The sequence below is a fragment of the Cynara cardunculus genome (assembly GCF_001531365.2).
Source record: "Cynara cardunculus var. scolymus isolate 2C chromosome LG 10, CcrdV1, whole genome shotgun sequence".
Lineage (NCBI taxonomy): Eukaryota > Viridiplantae > Streptophyta > Magnoliopsida > Asterales > Asteraceae > Cynara > Cynara cardunculus.
In genome coordinates, this window is record NC_037537.1 from 2276424 (window position 1) to 2285698 (window position 9275).

Here is a 9275-nt window from a genome sequence, read left to right on the forward strand (position 1 = left end):
ACCGCATTCAACCAATCATAATTTTTCATTTTGTTCATTTTTTTGTAATTATGAGAGGTTGATTAATCATTTTTATTGTGGAGGGTGTTAATCATAGATATTATCATCTTCATTATTTTAATTTTAGAAAAATACATGAAACTGTTTCATTAATATTAGAGAAATTAATACATGAAACAGTTTCATTAAGTATTATATGAAACAATTTCACAACCATATATGAAACAACTTCATCAAAAAAAAATTATATGAAACAATTTCACAAGATTAAACAATTTCATGAAAAAATTTCATAAGATTAAACAATGAAATCGACAGATGAAGATGGTTTGCACGGTTTACACAAATGAAGACGGTTTTCATATGATCACTCCTCTATATATATATATATATATATATATATATATATAAAGAGAGAGAGAGAGAGAGAGAGAGAGGAGGAGGTTTCAAATATAACTCAATCAATTAGAGTTTAATGATTATAATCAACAATTTATATTAAAAAATAATAGAGATATTTAATTATAAAATCACATATATATTCGATAGATTAAATGAACAGTTGAAATTAGGTTAAAGTGGTTGTAACAATAATAATTGATACCTCTCTCCCTTCAAAAAGTAGTGTTTAAACAGAAGATCATAGTTTTCTTAAAACCAAGAGTTAACAATTCATGAGGTAAACCACATGCAAATCATGAACACATCGATAACTGAGTAACTGAGCAACCTGTAGTATATTTATGTCGCATGTTATATATATATATATATATATACATGCTGGATAGACAAAAGGAACACACGTCATGTTATATATGTATGTATATGATAATACATATCATGTATGTATATGCATGAAGCATGAAGCATGAAGCATGATGCATGATGCATGATGCATGGTGGTAGATAACAGGAATAGTGTTAAAGATGCATCAGGATGATAATCATCTTTTTTTTTTCCTCCTTTAAGCCAGCTTTTTAGGGTTTATGCTTCTTGTACAAGGCAAAGGTCAAAAGGGTTGTGTTGCCAAGTTCTTATTTGTCTTTTCTCGAAGTGTAAAATCACATCTGTAATCATATTCTTGCTGGATCCTATGAGACTATTTCAGTAAAGCCTTTTTGTAGAGTTGGATTAGTCATTCAATTTCCACTTCTATCACATCACTTCAACTTATGGTGCAACCACCCGATTGATATCATTAGACTATACAATTTTACTTCATGCATATCAAATTTCACAAATTCGTTAACACAACTTCAAGGGTCATTTAAATTCGTAGTCCTCAGTGGCGGACCTACGAGTTGTCGAGCGGGGTCCCGTGCATCAGCTCACTCGACTTTTGCAAGTAAGATATTTTTGGAGGTATGAAAGGTACACCTATTAAACTTTGAGTAATGTTCCTGGATATAATCAAATACAAGGAATATCAACCAAAAAAGTTCTATGAAATCAACTAAAAAATCTCTTAAAAACTAAAAAAGTTCCTCAAAATCAACCACAATACTTGAAAAAACCAAAAACCTTTAAAAAATCCTCAAAATCAACACAAAAAAAAAAAACACTTAAAGAATCATTCGATATGGTGTAACTTGGCTAAAAACAGATCGGGTGACTTTGCGAGCCTTTAATCCACCTTAAAGGTACACTAATTATGAGTCCGCCGGACCGCCACTGTTCGTCCTAACAGTTAATTAGTTGTTGCTTAGTTCACCTAACCAAAGTTTGTTAGTCGGATATGTTCTCACTGCCTCTGTTATATATACACACATACACACACAGAAATATATATAGGGAAGGGTTCAAACGAGAATACCTTCATTTTACAAAAACGTGAGAACACCTTTTACTATAGACAATCACATGTGATACTATTATTCCATTACATATGATACACATGTGATACTAAATTAGAGACGGGGCAGTTTTTGCTGCGATCTTGGTTGTGGGCCAAGTCGCCCTTACACCACTAAGTCCACTCACAAATATTATCATATGTGATAAGGGTGTTGTTGATATGATACTATAATCCATCAAAACCATCACATGTGATGCTAAATCATAGACGTAGACAATCTTTGGCGCGACCTGAGTCGTAGAACACGTCGTCTGCACATCACAGAGTCCCTTCACGTGTATTATCACATGTGATAAGGGTGTTCTCGCATTCTCGTAAATGGATGTGTTCTCGTTTGAACCTCCACACACACACACACATACACACACACATATATATATATATATATATAGGCATGATCAAACGAGAACGGTACCTATTTAAAAGAACATGAAAACGGGCAAATCACATGTACAATTACATGTGATTTTACATTAATGGTCAAAAAAAGTGTCCAGGAGACTTGTGGCTGCGTCTTCATGTTGTCGGGCAAGGTCACCTGAATCACATGTGATTTTGTATGTGATGTTAGTGTAAAATCATATTTGATTTGCCCGTTTTCGTGTTTTTTTAAATATATATCGTTCTCGTATGATCCTCCACACACACACACACACACACATATATATATATAGGGTTGGGTTGTGGTGTAATACCCTTGGATGAATATTCAGATGAGATGCAACGAGATGAGATCCATGGAGATGCATTGGATCAATTCTCGTATCAAGCGTGATTCATGAGTAGGTTTGAGATTAGAGGTGATCAAGAGTTTAGATCCCTTCGTACGCTTCTCACCTTAACTCTCATTATCACACGATCCTTTTCACACACACACACACACACACACACACACACACATATATATATATATATAAGAGTGTTTGTAATAGAATTTCATTGATGAAATAACACAAACACTTTCTATTCTCTTTCAGATTCTTTCTCTTTGTTCTCCCTAAATTAGATCTGATTCCAATATGCTATCAGAGTGGTCTAATTCCTACCTTCTTATCGTTTTTCTCTTTAGTTTCTTATTTCATTCTGATTCTGAAATTCAAGCACACTGAATATCACTGAGAACGTCAATCCAAACACCTCTGGAGTTAGCAACATGAGTATCAACGCATCCGCTTAAGTGATGCATAAAGAACTTGAGAGAGTCTTTGATAATTACGTAGAGATACAAATTTTGTATGTATCTAGCTAAGGATTAAGCAATGGAGATTTGTATTACAAAGAGATTTGAGTATAAATTTTATTTCTTAAACTGTTCAGCTAAATCAACAAGTTTCGGAGTAGTGAGAGTGAAAACTTTGTGGGATCTATTTATAAATATTCATTTTCAAGAGATTGGAGTATTCAGGCCGTCCCTTGGGGAGAGTGGGCCGGGCGTACGTCCAGGGCCCACAAAAATTAGGGGTCCAAATTTTTTTAGTATATATAATAATATTTCAAAAAAATTAGTAAATAGAAGAGACATAAAAAAAATTAATATCTAATAGAATCAAAAAAGATTTTGTTACTACATTAACTATTAAAAACCCAAACATGTATTAATTAAATATATTAGATAAGAAAATACATAAAAAAGTTAATTTGTCATTCATTATATAATATTCTTTAATGTTTCTCTAAGTTTTTTTTAGCTAATATCGGCATCTATACTTGCCTCCAAAACTTTGATATATTCTCCATAATTCATCTCAATACTTTTGATTATTTCATCCTCTCATGAATCCTATTTTTGGGTCAGAATATAGTAGATTTTTTTTGTTATTAGCTAACAAAACCACCATCTTTTGAAAAAATTACCAACTATATGAAACAGTACAATTTCTATCTATATTTAGAATAATAAAACTATGATTGTTTTTTTCTTTCATATTTGTTTTTTATTATATAATATTGAGTATATAAATCTTATGTACTCTTCTATTGCTAAAAGAAGAATAAGATCTCAAACTATAACCAAAATGAGTTTTTTTAATTATAAGATTGATGATTTCAAAATAGTTTGTTTTAATTCTAATGTTATGTTCTATGAGATTTTTTTAGGGAACGAAAAAGAAAAAAAAATTATATCAAAATTTATTTTTATTTCATTATTTTTCCTTCCTCTCTCTTCTCTATCAAAAACACAAATAAAAAAACTTTATTTTTTCCCCTTCTTTTATTTTTCTTTTTCTTTCTCATTCTTTTATTTTCTTTTCAAATTCGAGAACATAGTATAAAAGTTCAAAATGGTGTTAAAAATATTAACATGAGGTAACATAAAAAACCGACCTATTTACATTGATTTACATAGTGTTACTCGAAAATCAGAAGAATTAACATTGTGACCCCAAATGATGTCATTCTATGTACCAAAAATATCCCATAGGATGTTTTTGATTAATGAACAAATTAATAATGCTACATAAAAATGTTCTAGTAGATAATATTAATTTAGAAATGATTATTGATTGATTTTGCGTGTTGGAATACTCGGAAAAACGATTTTATATGAATTCAATGTTATTTTTGATGATAAAAACAATATATTGAAAAAATATTGTACTTATCAAGGGCCATTTTTCACATTTTGCCAGGCCTTAAAAAATGTGAGGAACGGGTCTGGGAATATTTACAACCATCTCAAAAGTTTCTGATCATTATATTGTTGTTTTTATCTTAAAGAATACTCACACTCATGCCTATGTTGTATTTTATAAGTCTATTTCGTCTATTTTGTATTTTTAAAGCTTTTTATCAACAAAATCCAATTTTATTCACATATCGAAACATGCTCAAGAAGTTCATGAAATTCTCCGATTCTCAGTAGTTCAATCCCTGTAGAAACGATCTCGGTATTTTACCACTTTATTACTTGCAAGCAATCATAATGTCGGCATGCACTTGCACCGCCATGGTGGGGACGTTGTGCCCACTTGTGAACACGAACAATTCATAGCCACCAAACAACAATGTGAAGTGACAACCCCTATGAAATTGAACATCGATAGTCCAACTATGCATATCAAGAATCTTTCAACTAATAACAAATTTGTTACAAACAATGAGATGAGAAAGTTGTCATAGACCTCATGGTTTTCCAGAAATTTTAGGTTCAATAATCCAAGACAATCCACAACACATGTTGTTATTGAATATTGTACTAATCCAAAAGAGACATTTGAAGGAAGTAATGGAATCACAAGCAAAGATTACAATCAGATAATGAATTTTTTGCATCAATGTAAGATTGTTGATTCGACTCCCACCTCTAGACAAACTGAAGGGATTGATAATGCGTCCTCTCAGACTATTAACAGGTTTGCAGCATGTGCAGGTAATCCAACTTTGCCTTTCTCTATTTCTAGCTTATTGATAATAGATTCTAGGGCATCTAATAACATGTGTAGTCAAAATTCCATGTTCACTTCACTCATAGAATTTCTAAAACGTCATAACGTATCTTTACCTAATGGTAGTGTTTTGTTTGTTGAATATGTAGGAATTGTTTCTTTGTCACATAATTTGTGTGTTTCTCAAGTCCTTTTTATCCCTACGTTTCATTGTAACCTTCTGTCTGATACGAAATTCATTATTTAACATCAAACTTCAATTCATTTTACTAATACACATTGTTATATGCAGTACCTTCTAACTAATAAGCTCTTGGTACTTAGTAGGAGGAAAGGAGGTATGTATGTCCTCAATCCTGAAGAATCAAAAACAACTTGTCTTTTTCTAAGTTTGTTTCATCTGTGAAACACAATGTTTCTTTGTGGCATTTGAGATTTGGTCATACTCCAATAACAATAAATAAACTCAAAAAGTTGAATCTCGTTTCTTTTGAATGCAATAAAGATGTGTCATTCATGTGTTGTTTGTCATAAAGCAAAACAACATCGTTTGCCTTTTCCTGAGAGTCATACTAGATCAACATTTTTTTTATCTTGTACATATTGATGTCTTCCTGAGAGTCATACTAGATCAACATTTTTTTTATCTTGTACATATTGATGTCTGAGGTCCATTTCATACTCCCACATATGAATGACACAAATATTTACTCACTATAGTTGGTGATCATAGTATAACCACTTGGATTCATTTGCTAATCCATTAAGGATCATCATTTTCTGTCATTCAATCCTTCATTCAATTTGTTCAAACTCAATTCCATAAGGTGATCAAATTATTCGATCTGATAATGCAAAAGAACTGGGAAATAGTAAGGAAAGAAAAGACTTCTATACTACTAACAGAATTATACATCAGTTGTCTTGCCGATATACTTCTCAACAAATGGCTTAGTAGAAAGAACATATCAATACTTATTGTAAGTTGCTTGTTCCATGTGGGTTGCCACTAAATTTTGGGGGAAAAGCAACCTAACTGCTACTTATCTCATCAATAGAACTACAGTCAAAGTTCTAAATCTTCTCACCTTTTGAAGTCTTATCCAAGTGTAAACCTAAGATTCATAATATTCGAACATTTGGATGTCTATGTTTTGTTTCTATCCATCCCATTAGTCGTAAAAAAATTCCAGTTAAGAGCTAATCAATATATTTTCTTGGGATATCCTTTTGGCAGAAAAAGCATGCTAAGTCATGGACTTGGCCACAAAGAAAATTTCTTATTACAAAGATGTTCAATTTTGTGAATATGAATTTCTTTTTCTAAGTTCCATGAGTTCTCATTCCACAAGATTTTCTGATGTTCCTCTTCCTATTCTTGTATATGATTTTTCTGAATTTGTTTCATCACCTCACTGTTCCTCCAAAAATTCATCTACTTCATCTTCTTCCGAAAATTCTCTTTTATCACATGGTTAAGATACTACAGTTTCTATAGGTCATGAACTAGCTTCATCCTCACCATCATCATCAGTTTCTGCTGATCAAAATGATCGTACTCCTGTTCTTCAAAAGTCAACAAGAGTCTAGAAACCACCTACCCAATTTGATGATTTTGTTTGTCATCAAGTAGTTTCTGACCTATCTGTTTCTGATTTTGATACATGTCTACATACCATGAAAAAAATTGTATTTCATCCCAGAATTTATGTTTTACTACTTAACTAATGATAGTTAATGATTTATTGCCAATATTGTTCTGTTGTCGAGCCCAAAACATATGACCAGGTTATTAAATGTCCTTGTTGGGAAGATGTTATAGCTAAAGAATTTGTTGCTTTAGTGTAACACTCATAAATTTTATAAAATTTCACGTTTTGAAATTTTCAGAATTTACCTTTGATTTCAAGGTTTAAGGATGGAAAATAATGTTCACATACAATTTGGTAACCTAGGTGAGTCAGAAAGCAAAATAAGTGAAATTGGGTTGTTCTAACGATCCAGGCGACTCCTCGAGTGGCCTAAGCCGAAGTGAAAGTCTCCCAAGCCACTGGAATGTGGTCAGGTGAGAGTGGGCATTGATATGGAACAAGTAGACGAGGCTAATTGTGAGACGCCTAAGCCACTAGAATGTGGTCGATAAGAGAGTGAAAGATGCAGTATTCCAAAGGTAGCTTGCAGTTGAAAGCATGTAGATGAATGAACTAAGTATATATAAAACTAACGTTAGATGTGATCTCAACTACTAATATCATCAATAAAGTGATATCAATTTTGTTATACTGTTTATGAGAAGACTTCTACCAGTTTAAAACTTACTACATAAAGTAGAAAGTTTTGAATACGTATACATCTAAACGTGGACGTGTTGATGTCAATGGAATTGCATTTATTTGTATGTCACATTCTTAGATTTTTATGGCATATGTTATCACTATAGCATACAAACAGCTTAAATTCATACAGTGTTTATTGTATGCCATATTCTCTTCTTGCTATTCTTCCCAGTTTATAGCTAATTCATTTGTATAATTACCTTATGTGTTCTTGAAGTAGTGACTCCACAAAGGTCGAATATGAAAATAACGAATATGAGCATTTCATTTCCCAAATCATATAGTGAGTTTAATATCAGTAGATCGGGTACTTCTTTTCTTCACAGTTGATCATAGTGAAGTACCATAGATTGGGATATATCAGGTTTATTTAGTTTTGGTTTTTGGCCATTAGATATACTTATTCTTTTTCTCTTAATTCATTGATATACAGGCTTGCCTCTCTTGAAGACGTTACCTAGTTTTCTGTTTTAGGCAAACAACAAAAACACCAAGTCATGAATTGTATGCAGAAGAAATTTGGTTGGTAGATGAATATATATATATATATATATATATATATAAACATGGTAAAGTAAAGTGTTAAACAATTTTTGGAGCATGGACAATTGTTTTTAAGGAACTCAATTTACCAATCCACACAGAGAAGCTAACGACTGTTTACAAGGAACTCAATTTACCAATCCCATGGAAATAAGTTGGATGGGAGTTATCCAAATTAAACAATTGTGCCAAATTAACTATAATGAGTACTTCAAGTAATTCCACATTCTTGGTGAACCTAACCTAACCTAACAATCTTGTACTGAAAGTCAATCGAACAGAAAAATGGAGTACCTCTACATAAGAGAAAAATCAAGTTAATTGAATAAAAGGTAAAATCAAGTTAATCGAACAGAAGGGAAAAATCAAGTTATTAATCGAACAGAAAAATAGCCTTGCCAAATGGAGTACCTCTACAGAAGGGATATTGCACTGAAAGTTAATCTGTAGAAATATGAAGCTGGTTTAGAAGTGTGAAGCATTTTCCAAGTGTTGAAAGTCTGAAGACTTGGATTCAGAGTTAGTTCAGAGTTCATATATAACTCTGAATCAATGGTTCCAAAGTTCGACATCAGGTCTGGATCAATGTTTCCAGAGTTCGAAAGTGGAAGAAAAAGTCTAAGGAGGTGTTTGGTTTGCCGGAATGGATTGGATTTGAGGGGATTTGGATTTAAAATCCAGGAAATCCCGTGTTTGGGTTGCTTAAGACATAAGGATTTGGAATCTTGGGATTGGATAAAAATCCATTAGACGCGGGATTTAGAAATCCTTTGCAAAATCGCGGGATTTCAAATCCAAATCCCATGGGATTCCTCTTCATCGCTTCCACACGATTGCACACACTCTTCATCGCTTCCTCTCAATTGCACAGGGCCTCACTCTCCATCGCTTCCACACGATTGCAGATGGCCTGAATACTCTCCATCACTTCCTATCGATTGCTTCAACCAGCTTACGAGACATCGCATACCTYACACCTGSCCTAATCCATCGCTTCCTGTCGATTGCTTCAACCAGGTTACGAGACATCGCTTCCCTCACACCCGCCCTAATCCATCGCTTCCTTCCCTTCGGCCCTAATCTATATATCTCCCTGTTCCCGTAATCAGAGGTAAGTTCTTGATTCAATCTCTATATCTCTCTGTTCTCAGTAG